Here is a 19,032-nt window from a genome sequence, read left to right as displayed (position 1 = left end):
AGGCTATAAATACGCAGATTCAAATTTGTATGTAAGTAAGATGTTATAAGCATTTAATGTGTTGTCTGTTTACACTTCGCTGGAAGTTCTGTCCACTCAAAGCAGAGTGCAGGAATAAGGTGGATACAGAACACTTTTTGCTAAGAGTGTACTGTTGTAGACAGACGTCATTTAATTGACTGTACCAAAGTTTTCAGTCCTTGAAGCAACTCAAACCCACACTGGTTTATGTACAGTATGGGCCATTGTGACAAATATTATGTTGTTTTGTTCTGCATTTTAAAGCACTGTACAGAGCTAAAACAATGAGCAACTCTCCATCTATAAACTAGTAATGACCTCTTTGCTCTATTTCCTTTGTTTTCTCCCAATACCTCCTTTCTAACAAAGCTAAGCCTGAAATGTCTAATGCTAAATGTTTTTTTATGGCAAAATGATTAAATCATGACTTCTCTACTTTGTTCTTTGCACAGGCCAGCCATTATGCAGAGGATTTGTTCAGGGCAAGGCAATGCCTTTTTGACACTTTTATCACTAATGTCCTTGATTTCTGACTTTTTTAAATCATTATCTTAAGAGAGACTGAAGAGAGCCATGAAGCCACCTCTAGGCTTTCTGTTACTCTATTTCAACCCACTTCTAATTAATCTTACTGACTGATTTTCACCCTGGTTTGAATAATTAATTAATGTATGTATGAGAATCTCACTCACAAGGTCAGATAAGAAATCTTGTGTGCTAGCCTTGTGGGTGTTGCCCTGTCCTGGTCTGAAATCAGTCTTGCCATTTCGCATATAATGCTAATTGTATAGGGGTTGCTGATCCTAAATGAATGATTGCTAGAGAGCAACATCTCAGAGCAGCTGTGTAACTGATCAGCCATGTAACTGACCTTTACTGTCAGACCTCAATGTTAAATCAAACAAGAAGGCTAACAACTGGACCACACAGAAGCCACCTGCACAGGATTACAAGTATTAATTACAAGGTAAAATGCATTCATCAGTGTATGAATTTGTGTAATTAACTAATTGATGTCCAAATCTGAAATATTACATTTTCTGGTCCATATGTTCTCTTATCTAGTCACAATACAAAACCATACAGCTAAAATGTGAGTATTTATCACCTAATTTTTCATATTAAATTAAAGCAATGAGCCACAAGAGACCATGTGTTACAGTAATTTTATTAAGGGTAAAGGTGTTATTAGGTACAACACAAAGTGTTTTAAAAACTAATGTATTATTAATAATATTGATCTAGATAAACAGTTATTTCATCAGGAAATGTATGTTATGTTATTGTTGTCATGCATTCATGGACTGTTGAAGGAGAACAAGAACGTTCAGCTGCCTATCGTTTATATTGCCATCATTTCATGAACTTTTTAGCTTTTTGTCATATAATAATGAAGATATTATAATATAGCACTGATTAAGGCAAAAACCTTAATACTGCAACAACAATGCTAATTTATATTTCCATTACTGTCTCTATACATCTTATTTACCATCAAGTTAAAGGTATTATATGTCCTTTTCTCCATGCTGGGGCTGAATCTCAAATGGCTCCCTACTTCCTACATAGTGCACAACCTAGGAATTAAAAATGCTGGCTCATGCAACCAAACAGTGCATAACAGAGCTAACAAATAGTCATGTGGGTTCCGACATGTGTGTATAATTTTAAGCTGGTCAAATAGTGCACTGTTTGGGTGTAAAAGCCAGAATTTCAGCCTGGTTTTTAATGCTACTTAAGGCACATCTGACTAAAACATGGACATTTAAAGCATGTAAAACATGTGAATTATTTATCTTTTAGTCTTTTATGTTGCAGTTTTACAGTGAATCATGTAGTAAGTACTAATTCAAAGCCTGTGGTATTAATGTAGTTGTAGTCTGTTATTTGGCTGATCAGCCTCGTTCTTGTCAAAGAAAAATAAATTATTAGACCCTCAGTTTATCCACTTAACAGGCCTGGGCCTGCTGGCGGGCCCAAAGTTTTATTATACACTTCTGTAATCTAAGAATAGCTCAACTAGTTTGCTTTGAAGTCCCTGTAGCTACTGAATAATCAGATTTAATATGTGATAAGCCTGGAATTTTAAGGGGATAAATAAAACTGGGTTTTTACCTCATTAGTACAATCGGTGGTCCATGTGAGCAGCCAACATTGTTCTTTTAACAGCACAAGCCATAATACAGAATTTAGTTGCAGGGTGGTCATAGGCAAGCATGTATTGGGTATTTTAAAATGTTAACAAGTTAAGAACTGGATCTATCCTTTTTATGATTAATCTTTTGGTCATATGAAGTTACTGATTTTGAACAAAACAATAGAACTGGATTTCCTTTTCAAATAAAAGTATGAAAATTAAATAATTCAAATGGTTCATATTAGATATTCATCCAAGATGTACACACACTCACACACACACATTTTCTAAGCCACTTAACCTTCTGGGTTGCAGGGGTTGCTGGAGCCTATCCCAGTGGTCATTGGGCGGAAGGCAGGAAACACTCTGGGCAGATCGCCAGTCATCCACATTACACTAAGCAGGACAAGATTTTTGGCCTTTTCCTTATCAAACTAAATTTAGTTGTTAGACACGAATGGGTCAAAATTAAAATAAAGTACATAAAGTAATTCTTCTGAATGCATGTTTCAAAGGCCAGAACTGGATTTAATGCCAAATTACTTTTAGTTGAGTTACCTTTACAGTTAGGGCTGGAAAGCTAACTGTAAAATGCCGCCTGTACTGTTTTAGCCTCCAAAAGCCACTGAACTGGAAAACAGAATCTGACACCCTCTTTTCTCTCTAATCGAGCTTAAAGGTGATCAATAAGATGACAGACACCGGCATTCTTATTCCCTCCTCCTGAGAGTGAAGAAATGTTCTTTGTGCCCCAGATTTGGAACAGCCTAGATGTGAACTGTCTCACTCATCCCCACTGCTGCTTGATGAAGGATGCTGGAATAATGGAGTCAGAAGAGGCCAAAGAAAGAGAAACATTTAGGCTGTTTCAGGTGAGCTTAGATGAGATTCTGTTATTCATCCTTTTGGTCAATCAGGATTGGGATAGTTATTCTGTCTTGCTGTCCACAATTATTTAACCAACTTCAAAATAGTAACGCACATAAAATTAGAGCCCCTTGAAAATTAATGTGTAGCCCTGTTCACACTTAGTATTAACATCCGTCTTCAGTTATTGGATTATAAATTTGTATCATTTCCAAGTGTCTTAAATGCATCTCCAGTGACCACATGTGACCGTAATTTGTAGCTGGAGGAAGATGTCCGGTGGTCCACCCACATGTACAATGTCAGTCTCTTGCTGTGTTTGTTGTTAGACAATAATGTTTGTGTGAGGCCTTGTTTGTATAAATGTAAGGGCTGTTGCAACAGTTTAAATTACATGGATTGCTAATGCAACTTGTAAACAAATGGGAAAGGAGCCAGAAAAAGAAACCACACTGCTGCTTTCATCTCTGCTGTGATGACACAGTTAATTAATTTGGTCTGTCACCCACTGTTGAGGACTCATTCAGATGTTTTAGAATTCATGCTATGAAGGTTATGTGGTCATATGCTTCCCCAAGCTCCTCCAAAGGTGGTTTGAGTGATCAGATCACAATGTGTCTCAATACTATTATTTAATATTATATTCCGTTCATACTTGTATTAAGTGCTGTCCATTTATGATCTCACCTAGGATGCATGTTGAAGCCAGGTGTAAACAAGGCCTTAGTGAAGAAAGATAGTATACCACATTAAATGGTCTGTCAAGAATTATCGCAGGCTAGTCTTCGGTACTGCAGGAAAAAAAAAAGAAAAGAAAAAAAGAAAAAAATGAGCAACAATGGTTCTGAGGAGAAGCTTAGATTGACAGTATTTCATATGGAATGTCACATTACTGATTTGTCTAAAAGCTTTAATTAGCTGAAAAGGTGAAAGATTTGAAAATAATGATCTTTCTCTCACGTCAAAATGCACTACTCTTTTACCTTTTAAAGGGGAAAACTTGCTCAAATCAGCACAATTAATTATATGTGAAGTCAGGTCAAGTTTATTTATGAAGCACCAAAGTGAAACAGTGTAAAATATACTGTAAAACAGATTAAAATGAAGAAAACAAGAGAATAAAAGAAAGGCTGGTCAATAGTAAAATATACACCGATCAGGCATAACATCATGACCACCTCCTTCTTTCTACGCTCATTGTCATTTTATCAGCTCCACTAACTATGTAGGTGCCCTTACAATTACAGATTGTAGTCCATCTGTTTCTCTGCATACTTTGTTAACCCCATTTTACCCTGTTCTACCACCACCCAAATAGTACCTGCTCTGTGAGGGTCCATGGGGGGTCCTGACCACTGAAGAACAGGGCAAAAGGGGGCTAACAAAGTATACAGAGAAACAGATGGACTACAGTCTGTAATTGTAGAACTACAAAGTGCCCCTATATAGAAAGTGGAGCTGATAAAATGGACAATGAGCATAAGAACAAGGAGGTGGTCATAATGTTATGCCTGATAGGTGTATATTGAAAAAATAGAAAAATGAATGCAACATTACTGACTCTAAAAGACAGGATAGCATGATACTGCAATGTAAATAAAACTAAAAATAAAATAAAACGACAGCACTGTGGCAAAAGTAAGAGACCAACCTTTATTTATTTAATTTCCAATCAAAATGACCTCAGCATCAGAGAAAAAGCAGAAAAATATTTCAATTACACAGAAGCCTCAACAACTAAATATGATATCAATTTGTCCATATTTAGTGTGTCAACTCATTACATGTATTTTTTCCAGGAGACTTGCTTTCAATTTTTTAAAGAAATCTGCAGCTATATTTTTCCACACCTCAAAGTTCAGTCTTAGGAGTTGGTTGTATATACTGCTTCTCACAATTCAAGTAATTCCAAGTCTAAATTTACACTTCTTAATCCATAAAGCCTCAAATATCCAATTATAGAGTTCTAGAGCATTTTCATTTTCTGAACAACAGCTTCTTGACATCTACACATCCTTTCAGACCCATAGTGTTGAGTTATCATCTCACAATAGAGGGATAAACAGAAATATCTGTTTTTTAGATCTGAAGCAAGAGTGGAGCTTGATTTTCTCTTCTTTCTCAAAGATGAAAGCTTTAAGTGCTGTGTATCTGATTGTGACAGTTTTGGTGGTCTATCCGGTCTTGCACGGCTGTTAGGAGTGTTTTTTTTTTTACCCGTTTTATTTTGACGTTCACCTTCCTTATGTAGCCAGATTATCTTTTATCTGATCTGCCCAGAAATGTCTTCTGAAATTTGAATTTGTCCTTGCACTTGAACGTGTCCTTAATGGTCATTTTGACTGGAAATGGTCTCTGGCTTTTGTATAGCACTGTAGATTAAATAAATCAGTGAATTGAGTTAAGGAATCTTAAGATTTAAAAGTTTAATAGTGAGAGCCTATGTGATAAGAAACATGGAATATGGGGTGTCAATACACCTGAACTGGGAAAAAAATGTTCTTTAGAATAAAGTGAGTGTTTGGCACTTAAAGACTTTTCTTCAGTGCAGTATATAGTGTGCTAATAACTAAACACAGATCACCGCAGGACTTACTGTATACTCTGTTCAACACTACGTATTCAAAGAGAGATACAAAAGGTATTCTGAGCTGAGGTTTTTGTATGCTTCAACTGAAATGTCACAGTATTGATTCACTTTAAAAAGTGATTTTAGCTGAATATTGATGAATGTGGTCTTGCTTTTTCTGCTGTCTAGAGGCAGGTATGAAGGGAGCAGGCAGCTGAGGGGAATGCATGTTGTTGCTGAGAGAAGTGTTTGGAGAGGAACTGCAGCCCAGTGTTTTCTAGTAATATTGACTCTCTGTCTAAACCAAAAGGCTACTAACAAACATATCATCAGCAACATCTGTGCAGAAGGCTGTGGTACTGGCTGCTGGTAGGTTGGTGCATTTTTAGGCTCCATTTTTTTTCCTCATGGCCTATTTAGCTATTGTGTATTTCTACTTGGATATGCCCTTTGCACATGCTGTCTTTCAGCATGCAGTTATACATGCAGTACTGAAGTCAGAGACCACTCTTCATTTACTGAATATCCAGTCAAAACATCCATTATGTACGAGTTATTCATTTTTCAGGAGATATTTCAGAAGAGGCTACATAAAAGATAATCTACTTGCTTAAAGAAGAGAATAGAAAAAATTAGGGTACGACTTTATTTGGAGTGGTTCTTTTTTTTAGATGATTAATAAACTCTAACAGAGTATCAGTAACATATCAGTGAAGTAGCAGTAGTGCAGCATCTGAATACATTGAGGTAAATATCTTGAAGATGAACTGTTGATACATTAGTTACATTAAGTCAATGTATTATTGATATGTTACATGAAGTAGACTTAATGTTATTTCCATTAAGCAAAACCCAACCTTACCCAAGCTTACCTGAAACCTAACCTTAACCCTAACCTTAAAATCAATCCAAAATCTAAGTCTAACCCTCTACCTGGCCCTAATCCTGACCTAAACCTAACCAAAACCTAATCCAGTTGAGCTCCACTTGGTGGAGAATGGTGTTAGCAGCATGTCTATTACAGCTTGTTGAGGATGTTGAGATGGCGTGTATTAGACCTGTTACATGTAACACTCAGGTTAAAATCAATAGATATGAATTTGGACATGAATAAAGTGAAATAAAGTAAATAAAGTGAAAAACTACTGAATTCAGCAGATTGTAAACAAATTTTATTCGCACGGTTAATTAAAAGTCTCTCAATAATCTACTGAATGTATTCTTTGCTGCTACATCATTAATATGTTGTTGAGTTTTATCTAAAAAGGGCCATACAAAATAAAATGAAAAAACAGGGAGTTTCCAAAACTGGAGTTCAAAGATAGAGAAAAAATGGGACTCCTGACAACTGTGCAACACCTGGTTGACCACCAAAACTGTCCCCATCAGATAAACAGCACTTAAAGCTTTCATTTTTTGAAAGAGAGGAGAAACTCCACTCTTGCTTCAGGTCTGAAAACATCAGTAGGTGTTTCTGTCCATCCTTCCACTGTGAGAAGACAACTCAATGCTATGGTTCTGAAAGGATGTGTAGCTGTCACAAAGTCACTACCGAGAAATGGAGATAAAGATAAAAGAAGAAAAATTGCAAATCAAACAAAGAAGCTGCTGGTGTTCTTAGAACAATGGACCGACCACCCCAGAGCCCAGACCTCAACATTATTAAATGGGTTTGGGATTACTTGGATCATGAGAAGCAAAAAATGCAACCAATGTCTAAGACTGAACTTTATGAACTCAATGACTTTTTTCACAGTACTGTACTCATTAGCCACATCTCTGATTGGGATGGAAAGTGAGAGCGTGTAGTGACCCATCTATATGTTGCAGTTTGATATGAGGTTTGCAAACACGCTTGACTTATTGCAAATGTATTTTCCAGCAAAGAATACAGAAAATTATTGTTACAAAAGCAGATACAGTTCTGTGAAGCTCAATGCTAGCAGCAGTCCTGACAGGAGACTGAATGGGCATTTATGTGGCTTCTGTGCAGCATCATGTTTCATAGTTTCCCTGTTCTGACACACATTCATAATTAGCAAATGAATCAGTACTTTAGGTAAAATGTATTAGAAGCATAGAAAACACATAACAGTTCAGTGCAATCTTGCATTCATGACTGGAGTTGGAAACCACGTGCAATACAGAGTCTACAACTGTTAGTTTAATATGAAAAGTCAGAGAGCATTAACAAATGATGAGATAGTTTGACTTACTTAACAAGCACTCAGATTAAGCATGTTTACTAGCTGCTTGACATCTTGGTTTGCTGTCAGCATACTAGCTTCCTAATGTAGCTAACTAAAACATTGTTGTTTTTTTGCATACAGGCTGCACAGAAGAGGAACACAAATTTTTGCTCTGTCTTAATATCTCTTTATTGGTGAACCTAGCACTGTACTAGGCTCAAAACAGTCCCCTGGGAAATGTGTAGCTTTAGGGTTATATTGGCTGGAAGTTAATCATTATTTCAGTGTATTTTTGTTTGGTAGTTGTTGCAAAGAACTGTTGGCTGATTTAACCCCTTACATGGCCCACCGTCAGGCCCAATGTTCTATTACACACTTCTATAACCTAAGAATAGCTTAACTTGTTTCCATTGAAGTCCCAGTAGGTACTGAATAAAATGCCATGGTATGTAATAAGCCTGGTATTTTAAGGGGTTAACAGCCAGCAACGACACAGTTAAACTGATCTTCTTACTCATGCACTGTCCTTGCTGGCAAAAAAAAGCTCTTTATCTTATGTTTGTCAGTGTGTTTGTTTAACCCCTTAAAATCCCAGTCTTGTTATTATGAAGGCTTACTATCCAGCAACTACAGGGACTTCAACGCAAACTGGCTGAGCTATTCTTAGTTTGTAGAAGTGTGTAATAAAACTTGGGGCCCACTGGCAGGCCCTGGCCATTGAAGGGGTTCAATAGTCCCAAACCTCTCCTTAAGGAAGCCCCCTTATTATGTGTAGATTTCATCCAACACCTGGTTTATCTAATTAATACTTCATTATGTGAAATCAGGTATACTGGTGATGGAATTGAAAAAATCAATGCTATGGCAGGAGAAATCTGGAACCAAACTTTGTTTTTAAACTAGCTCACAAGATATCAAATACTATTTTGAAAATACTTTGATTTTAATTAATTTTTGTTTTATTTGTATTTTTTTTTTCTAAAATAGATGGTGTTTTTACAAGCACAAACACAGTTATTTTCAATATATATGGTTTTAAGCAGTGCACTTAATTGCCTAAGACCTACTGTACATTTCTTTGAGAAGAAAGCTTATAAATAGTAGCTTTTAGATAAGTAGTCCATTCTAATGAAACTAGGATCTACATTACAGCTGGAAACATTTTGAAGCTATTGGTGGATGGAATCAAGGTAATCACAGGTAAACAGTGTGTGTATTTCACATTTTAGCATTTTTTTCATGGAACTGCAGAGTACAAAATGCAATGAAGCACTTGGCTCCTTTAATAAAAGTTACAGCTCCAGTAGAACTTCACCGCCCCAGAGCTGCCGGCTGCTGTCCATGGTGCTGAAGCCACTCCCTCTAGCAAATTTCAGCATCCTTATTTTGGACATCCAGACTCTGCATAACCAGAAGTCTGGACTGCCCAATTGGACACGGCTGGCTTCCACTAAGGTAAGCCACCTGTCACCACTCAACCCTCCAACTTGTGGTCTACAAAAGCTCTGAAGTGTAGAAGGGAAGGTAAGTGGAAACAAGAACTCCTCCTTACTTCAGTTTTTCTGCTTCCTACAGATAACAAGACATATGGTGAGGATGCTGCTTGCCAACTGGTAGCCTCAAGACGTCAGGCCTGCTGCTCGGTGATCTTCCTACTCGGAGCTTTTTCCCACACTGTCTGCGAAAAATCTAATAAAAACGGTCCCTTTGGGGCCTATCACTGGCCATCTCTGTGGTCTTGGGTTTTGTGTTCTGCCCTTGTGGTCATGAGTACGTATAAAGAATGTGTGAAAATGTGTCTTCAGAAATGTACTATTGTGTAAGATGGTGCATTGGGGATGTATCAATTAGCAATGGAATCCACTTCAAAGGTCACTTGTGTAACTAGACTGGAGCAAATATGAATGTGTCACCATTGGGAACAAGATAAATTGCTCATTATTCATGGGATTTTAAAACCTAAAATTACTTAATGGGCATAAAGGGGCAGTTTTGCCACTTTGGATCAAACCTAGTCATGGACTTCTCTTCATAGGGATTCTTTAAGTTCTTTGAATCATGCACTCTACGATATCTCCACTATATCTACAAAATTGGTGCCAATTAAACAAAGATATCTTTAGACGTGTTTGCAGTCATATGTCCCAAAAAATAAATTATTCAGTGAATTTAGATATTGTAACTTGTATTGTTAACTTGTTAACCTCAATGTAAAATGAAGCAATGTTCAGTATTTGTAACAGATAAAATATTCACAGAGCTTTCCACAGATGAGCCTCATAAATAATGACCTCTTTATCATAAAGAGTTACAGAGCTCATCAAGCAAACCTAATGTTCTGTAATGTTTCCTTATTCTCCCATGTACTTCTGCAAGCTACATCAGGGGAGCACCACAATCAGTCACACTTTGAAACTTCAATGAAGTACAGCTGGCAAAAAATGTATCTTCTGACTCTCAAATGTATAAATTATTTCTGCCATTGATGAATTATTAACGAGGGGGTGCTCTTCCTCCAGCTACGACCATGTGCAATATAGAATCCACCAACATGCATAAAGGAAACTGCTATGAATCTCTGGAAGATCTTATTCTGATGTGATATGTACTGTTTTCTGATAGCATTCATGATGCTTTGCTCAAGTATATGAGAAGAATTTCATTCCAAAATGCTGTATAGCCATTTGTGTATCCATCCATTTTGGGCATAACACATAGAAAACAATAACAGCTGACATATAATGGAAAATATTTTTATTTCTCTAATAAAGGTGATATTAATCATAACATAGCATTGATATTTCCTAAATATGTAAAGCCCACGCCCAATAACATATATCATGAAAAAAGAGAATTCATGAAAGTGGTCTACAATACACTTTGGAACAAAACACTTCCTATCTTTCTATGTGTGTGATTTAAATTAGAATTTCTTGCTGTTTGACAGTATAAAGTGTATGCATCAAAGGGGAATCCTCAGAGAATTCTAGGCCTTCGGAAAAAAACGTCTTGTGATTTTTGAGAACTGAAAATTACAGATATTTTATTTCGCAGAATCATTTTGGTTGGAAACACCATGAAAAGTCCAATTTGAAAACAATGAAAATCCAATTTGTCCAATTATTTTTATTTTTTTTTCTCTGTGATATCTAAGTAGAGACTGTCGTGGTACCTTTCCCAGTAATGAGCCATTCAGGAGCTGAACAAAATGCCTTACAGATTAGATTAACCACCAAAACAATTAGGAACTAACAATGTAGTCAACCAATCACATTCATATTTACAAGATGAGAAAAAAACATCAGTCTATGTCTTCTGGAAGTCCTTATTATTTTACTGACCTTGAATAACAAGCTTTTAGTCAGTTGTTAGTAGGGATGCATCCATATAGGTACTGGTATTGGGTTTCAGGGCGATACCATGCTCATTTACTCGCACTTGTACTGATAAAAATTCACCTGCTGATAAACAACTCAAGCTGACAGTGAAGAAGGCTCTGCTGACACAGAGAAGTGTTACTGACTCTGTGACAGGACAGTCGGACACAAAGTTGCTGGTCACTAAAAATTATTTGCCTTGGCAGATTCCCACCAGACCTACACTGTGAGATTTTAGACCATTTTTAAACACACAATCACAGTCAAATTGTGAATTTAATCACATTTTCGATTGTCACCACTCGGTCAAAAATGTGTACTCATAATTGTACTTTGTCTGAAAAAAATGGTATCAGTGCATCCCTGGTTGTTAAAAATGGAAAACAAAAGCAGCCAAAGCTCTTTGCTGACATGTAAGGTAAAATAAATCTTAATGTTTATTACAAGCTTCAACTGCAACATATGAAATATGTTTTACAAGCTTCAAATGTCTGTTTTTAACTAGAGTGGCCACAACATTTCATGCATTCATAGCAGTTTTTCTGGGGGAACAATTTGGGGAAAATGGCACTGATTAATTACTAATTATGAAATTATTATGGTATATTTAGTAAGAAATTAAAGCGACTGTTTAAAGGCTTGGATTATGCCTATCCAGCTGTGAGATTTCTTGCCTTAATCCTTGCAGTGCTGCACTCTAGACAGAATATATAAAAAAAGAGAAGCTGCATTAGAGTGGTATCCTGGGTAACTACAACATAAGAATTCATAGCATTTCAAACCATATTCTGGATTCTAGGATATTTGTTTTGATATCTGAGGTAGTTGCAACATATGAATTCATAACATTTGAGATAAAATAGAATTCTAGCTGCATTCTGAACTTGAACTGAAGTTACATCTTCGTGTATGTGAGTTCATGTATGCTGCCTCAGAATGAAGTTGTGAAGCTCCATAACAACTTGGCAATCGTTGGAGGAGTAAATTGATAGTCAGTGGACACAAAGGGAGCTAAACGAGTTTAGTGTGTCTTGCCTGGTGAGAGCATTGAACGCTATGACTGCTCACAGGGGCGAGCGGACAGAAGAGGAGGGGTGTCTGGCATAATCTAATTACATGGACACAACTTAATTTAGGCCCAACAAAGGGCCAATCGATGATAAGGAAGTGCCGGCAAGTAGCTTTGACACAAGTCAATTGGTTATGTCAGTGTCCAGCACAGATGGTGCATGCTGGCACACAGTCAATTGAATTAGCTAGTACTTCTACTGGAGTACAGAAAGAGTCCTCTTCTTCTTCTTCTTCTTCTTCTTCTTCTTTTTCCTCTCTTCTCTCGTTCTTCCTATTTCTCTCTCTATTTTCTTCTCTTTTTCTTTTTTCCTCTCTCACTCAGACGTCCTCATTCATTTTGACTTGCTTACTCATTCGCTCACCCCCCAACTCTCTCTCTCTCTCCTCTCTCTCTCGCTCTCTCTCTCTCTCTCTCTTTGGGAGCAAAATGAAGAGACACTATAATGTTATGCAGGAGTAGCGCACTGGAGTCAGGCGCCTCATCATGAAATCAATACTTGCATATGGAGGTTCTGATGCTGCACCCCCTCACACTCACACACACACACACACGCATCTGCTGAGAGGGATAGTGAAATGTGAAGCTGTAGCAATGTTACATCAGTCTATTAAATTAGAAAACTGTCAGATAGGTGGAAATCGTATTTAGCTACTGATGAAAAACTTTTAGCATCGTGAATGGGTGGAAAAGTCAAATGGATTCAGACAATATTAAATCATAGCCATCAGAATGACTCGTGCGGAGGCGCTGCAATGCCAGGAAATAAAGCACAGTACTGAATAACGATGTGCTAAAGGTATATTAAGAAGAATTTTCCATTAAACCCTGTGGAAATCTTAGGAAAAAAAATCTGCCTGCAGTGTCTGGTGGGAGTCCAAATTTTACCTAGCCATGTTTTGTCAATACACAATTTTTCTGTCATGCTACTGCAATTACTAATATCATTAATAGAAAGTATTACTACTACTTCTACTACTACTACTTCTACTACTACTCCTACTACTACTACTACTAATAATAATAATAATAATAATAATAATAATAATAAAAATAATAATAGGTGGGAAGTAAATTAAGTTATCTTGTTTAACCCTTTAAATGGCTGGGGCCTGCCAACAGGTCCAAAGTTTTACTTAAGAAAAATTCTATAAGTTCTATAATATAAGAAAAAGCCAGTTTGCACTGAAGTCCCTGTGGTTAATGAGTAATAAGCCTTAGTATGTAATAACCCCAGAATTTTAAGGGGTTAAAAAGTACACAGATGCTGAGTTGTCTGTTTTTCTCAATCTCAGACCCTACGTCTGCACGTCTGCCATGTTGGAGAGGTCAAGATCTACTTGTAAACAAATACTTGTGTAAACGTTAAGATATGATGAGTTCTCATGATTAAATCAGCCATAACTTCATCATCACTCAACTGCTTTTTGATTAACTAATCATTTAACTGTCCAGTTAAATGCTGCTATGTTTGTAAAATGCATTGGTTACCAACAACTGGCTGTAAACAAACTGTCAAAATTGAAATAAAAAAGCTGAGAACAGCCATAAGAAGTGTCTGAATGAAGTAATATTTACATTTACATAACTGTTTACAGGTATTGATGGGTCCCTCTGGGAAAAGAAACAGCAGATCAAATACAGTCATGTTTCTGTTCATCAGTTTATGTTTCTTAACATTAATGTTAATGTCATAAAAATCCATTAATAGTGAAAATATACACCAAATGTAATATGTAAGAACTAAGTCCAATGATATGACCACAAATTGCCCAGCAGATTTTTTGAATATTTGCTTACACATACGTTCTGGAGTGCTAGCTAGTAGCACAGATATCTGAGATTTTATTGGCTGCTTTTATTCTATTTCATAAACAAGAGCATGCTAGTTAGCTAGCTGTTGAGAACAGCAGCAAACAACTTCTTTGGTCTGCACTCCAAAAAATGAAATCACTCTGTTGTTGGTTTTGTCAGTTTTCTCTCATTGATACTTACAAAAGCATGTAAGTCAGTTACACTGAGTTAGACATCTTGTTTCAATGAAATGAAGTGAGCTGTCATATTTACTTCATAATTGTGCATTAGGTCAGTGTAATCTTGTAGAGTTAAACTCAGCATCTTTCCCATTGGCTCCTGGCTTTATCCATATGCATATTGTCTTACTCAGCCTTTTCGTGTTGTCTTTCTCCCTGGCCTACCTTCCCTTGTGTGTGTGTGTGTGTGTGTGTGTGTGTGTTTCTCTTTATTCTCCATGGTTAATGGCCAAGCCACATTGTTGTTGGCTGCAAGTGCACGTTATCACACTGCTGAGCATAACTCTATGACAGCTCCACAGCACAGTAATAATTAATAGAATTATGTAGCTCTAACTTAAATCTATTAACTTTATGTTCTTTTTCTATTTTAATTAGTAGAACATAAACACATTAAGTTGAATCTTAAAGTAATACATAAAAATGAATACATAAAAACTCACCTATGTGATTTAGGCCACATTCATTGCTCAATTTTTTGCTCAGATCCAATCCTTTAACTTGATGTTTCACATTCATGTAGGTAGGTGACTTAAATCAGTCATTAATGTGAATGAACACACAACTGACACAACTCGCCTGTGCACATCCTAATGAATAACGTCACATGAATGAATCACATGTGCCATAAACAACAAACTAACCAGCAGAACAAGCCTTCATCACAAAGATAATTGCTCTCGGCTCCTTTATTAAATGCTTTTGAAGCATTTACTGGCACTAACTTCAGGTTCAGCACTAGTGTCACGCTGTATGATGGAGCATGTGCAGTGAAAAAACACATGAATTCTGATCTGAGTGCCCTCATTAAAGTCTCATGGCCACAAATCAGATACATACCTATAAAAGGCCATGTTCAGACTGCTGGCAAATCAGATTTCTTCCTCAAATCAGATCTTTTAAGACGACTGTCTACACCGTTATTTGCAAGTGATCAGATCGGATTTGTGCCCAGGCATCACCAACCTATCTGCATGGGTTGCTGTGGTAACGACGTAGGCATCAGTAACTATGTAGCTGTGCTGGCGAGGCAGACTTGAAACGCGGATGAAGTAGAGATGGAGGTGCATCATATCGTTCTCCAAACTCTTCAAAGTTATCATGATATAAGCCTGAATCTTTGGTGCTCTTTTTGAATCCCAGCCCTTCCATCACTATGGATTTTACATCGTCGTTGTTTGCCACATTGTGAGTAATTCAAAAAACACTTTGAAATCTGACCGATACTGAGACACATCTGTAAAAATCTGGAATCGGATTTCAAATCTTCAAATGTGATTTGAATCTGATTTGCAAAAATGTAGCTACAGTTGCATAGAGCAACTTGACCTAACATTGTTAAGGAAATCAAACATTTAATTTATTTTGAGAATGACAGCCCCCCCCCCAAAAAAAACAAAACAAGAGGAAGGTATTTAATATGAAGATTTCAGATTGGTTTAAATCAGGCATGTCAAACTGGGGACCTTCTGGGCCAAAGATTAGAGATTAGCGTAGATTACCCTCATCTAAAGCTCTGAATTCAATTCATGAAGGCCTTGCTAATTAGCTGATAAGCTGAATCAGGTATGTTTAATGAGGTAGCATGCTGAAGTCTGCAGTATTTTGGCCCACGAGGACTGGAGTGTGACACATGTGGTTTAAAGTATGGCTGAAGTTACAATGCACATTTGCCCAAATCTAACAATCAATGTACATAAAATGTAGTTCACATCAAGTTAAAATATCCTCTATGGGTAATAGAATTAAATAAGCTTAATACAAAACGAGAGGAAAAATGATCTCACCAATGAGTTCTGTGCTTCACCTACCACATAGCCAGATCTATACATTAATATTGCACAAACTTCGCTACATTCCTCTATATAATCCAATCAAGCCTCCTGAGTGCTATGTTCCTTAAACAGTGTAAATGTTAAAGAAAACTGGCATCATCAGCAGCAGCATCTGTGTATGTATATCTGTGCTACTATGCTACACAGTCTTCATTGTGCACTTGCAAAGGAGCAATAGCAAATAAATGAGTTCTCCATGGATGATTTTGATAATTCATTTCATAATTGACCACTGTTAGATAATGAAGGAATATATGAAGACAGATTTAGCTAGTTTTTCAGCTAGGTCTAAATTATAATAACAGACTTTTATGAACGTGGTAACATATTAATCAAACTCTGGTTTCTGCTCACACATATGTCTACATTTACTAAGGATCATGTGTAGGGGTATACAAAATGTACATTTTATCTTGAAAGTGTAAAAATATGAACAGAAATAACTTTGTTTTGAGAAGCATACAAGCTAAATATGTCTAGCATTACAGCTTCCTGAATGATTCCTTTATTGAGTTGCCCTTTAGCTGGTTATCTCTTAAAAATTAAACTTTAATTTTTTATTATTTTCAATATTGAATCAAAGACATTTAACCATTGAAGAAATGTGATTACTCATCTCAGGCACGAAGTTTAGGTTTCTTTACTGAATTTTTTAAGGGGTTAAGTGCAAGGTACGAAATGCAGGTGGTTCTGGGAGGGTCCACAATCTCCTATGTAACTTCTTGGACCCCCTTAATGTCTCAAAATCAAATTTCTAGGAGGGGTCCCTGAAAATAAACTTATTATGATGTTAGGCTGTCATTGTTTAGCCTGCTTCACTCACAGTTGGCGAGCTTCTGTCTTTGATATTCTTGACTAACTGCAGCTGCAGCACTGCTCTGCCTTTGGGTGGCGCTGTACCAAATTGGTTCACCCAGTTGGTCCTTCATAGCCTACCAACTGTAACTATGCCTGGGATAGCTCTCAACAACTTTCAAATCTGCCGTAACATATTTGTAACTCTGAAAACTTGCCCAATTTTCCCAAGAGATTGGTGAGAAGAGTAAACTGTTACTCATTTCTCAAATCAAAGATAAAAGAGGAGATGTGTAAAATCTAAATGAATGTGTGAAACAGCACATTTCCAAACTAGAAAAAGAGCATTTCCAGAAGAAGAATTATTAAACCAAACATTTTGTTGCCATTGAAGCTAGCATCAGCACTGCTATGGCATGTGTGCAGCCAGCCAACACTGGATTAGCAAGGCAACGTGGGAATATTTGTGGGTATTTCGTAAACTGGTTAAGTGGATCCTATACCCCCCCTCTACAGACACACACACACACACACGCACGATCACATGACAACATCATTTCTGTTATGAGATACGTCACTAAGTATGCTTGAACTATCCTCCCATTAGCCTAAAACATCAGTCACTTAACTGGACACAATATTCTCCTTTCCTCATATTAACATGCATAATGTCTCTGCCCAGAAGTCAACAAGAGGAGTTAATACAATTTTAATGATATTTGTAACAAAACTCATCACTGCTTATCCACTTTCCATGGCAACAGGCGCTTTTGGAAATCCATCTCATCTCAATGGGTCGCATTTTAAACCGCACCATGTTCACTGCATGCAAAGCCCTCACAGTTTCTGAGTGCTCTGTGCATGAAGTAATTAAGCAGTAGCTCTGTGTTGATGGCCTGGGGGCTGCAGTTAGGACTGCATTACCACCAGTGACCTATTATGCATCTAATACTTTCATACTCATACATAATGCTATAGGCACAGACATGTTCACTCCTCTGCTAAGTGGTGTCACATATTTAGCTTGTTAGTTAATAACAAGATAGGCACTCGCTTCATGTGTGTAGGTGTTGATGGCACACTTATGTTTTTTTGCAGGAATAGCAGGTGTGGGTATTTCTTCTACACTCACTCAACACTGCATCAGTTGGTGCTGACGCACTGTAAATGTAAACACTGGCTGTTATAAAACATGCTTGTCTACATGTGTGGATTGTTGATAGGAAATGTGTTGAAGCTTACTACAAGAGGGTAACATATGTCATATTGTATGACATTTTCCCAGCATGACCACAAAGATGTCACAGTTTAACAGTGATTCAGTGAAGAGATGTCAGTCACTGCCATGTCATAGTGTTCCAAACAAAAACAAAACAAAGCAAAACAAACAAACAAACAAAAAAACAACACATCCTACATACACAGGTAAGCATGTGCATAGACAAACATACAGTTGTAAACAAAAGTTTGGGCACCCCTGGTTAAATCAAATAAATAAAAAGTTTTGTTGATTTTCTAAGTGAAAATAAGGATTGTTTATTTGATGAATTTAACATATTGGAAAAACGTGTAAAATGTGGCCTGTTCAAAAGTTATTTTATGTTTTTTTTTCTAGTATGAATAGAACAGAACTTGCACCGAGGACTGTTGCAGATAAAGGCCATAGTTCTAACCCTAGATGTCCCCTGTAAAGAAAGTGCTAATTTATATTTACTAGACAAGGGATCTTTAAACTTCTGCAGCTAACTGCGTATGTCTTTACTCCAAGATAAATATCTCATAACTCCATTGCTTTTCTTTTTTTTAATCATTTGAAAACATCCAGCTAGTTTGTACATTGTCTGGAAATATCTCCAAATGTAATGGAATAGAAATTCTCCAAAATCACTTCGAATAAAATCTCATCACATTCACTTTTGCATGTATGTTATAGTATATCAATTGTATATTAATATTTTTATGAAGATGGTAGAGAGGACTGTCTAACACGTGGGTGCAAAAGGTGTTCAAACGAACTGAGATCTGGTGACTGTGAAGGCCATAGCATTTTAATTATATCATTTTCATGCTCATCAAAACGTTCAGTGACCCCTCGTGCCCTGTGGTTGTGGTAATTGTGACCCTTCTCTCTAAGGGGACA

The sequence above is a fragment of the Colossoma macropomum genome, unplaced genomic scaffold, assembly GCF_904425465.1.
Source record: "Colossoma macropomum unplaced genomic scaffold, Colossoma_macropomum, whole genome shotgun sequence".
NCBI lineage: Eukaryota > Metazoa > Chordata > Actinopteri > Characiformes > Serrasalmidae > Colossoma > Colossoma macropomum.
This window is presented reverse-complemented; position numbering follows the sequence as displayed.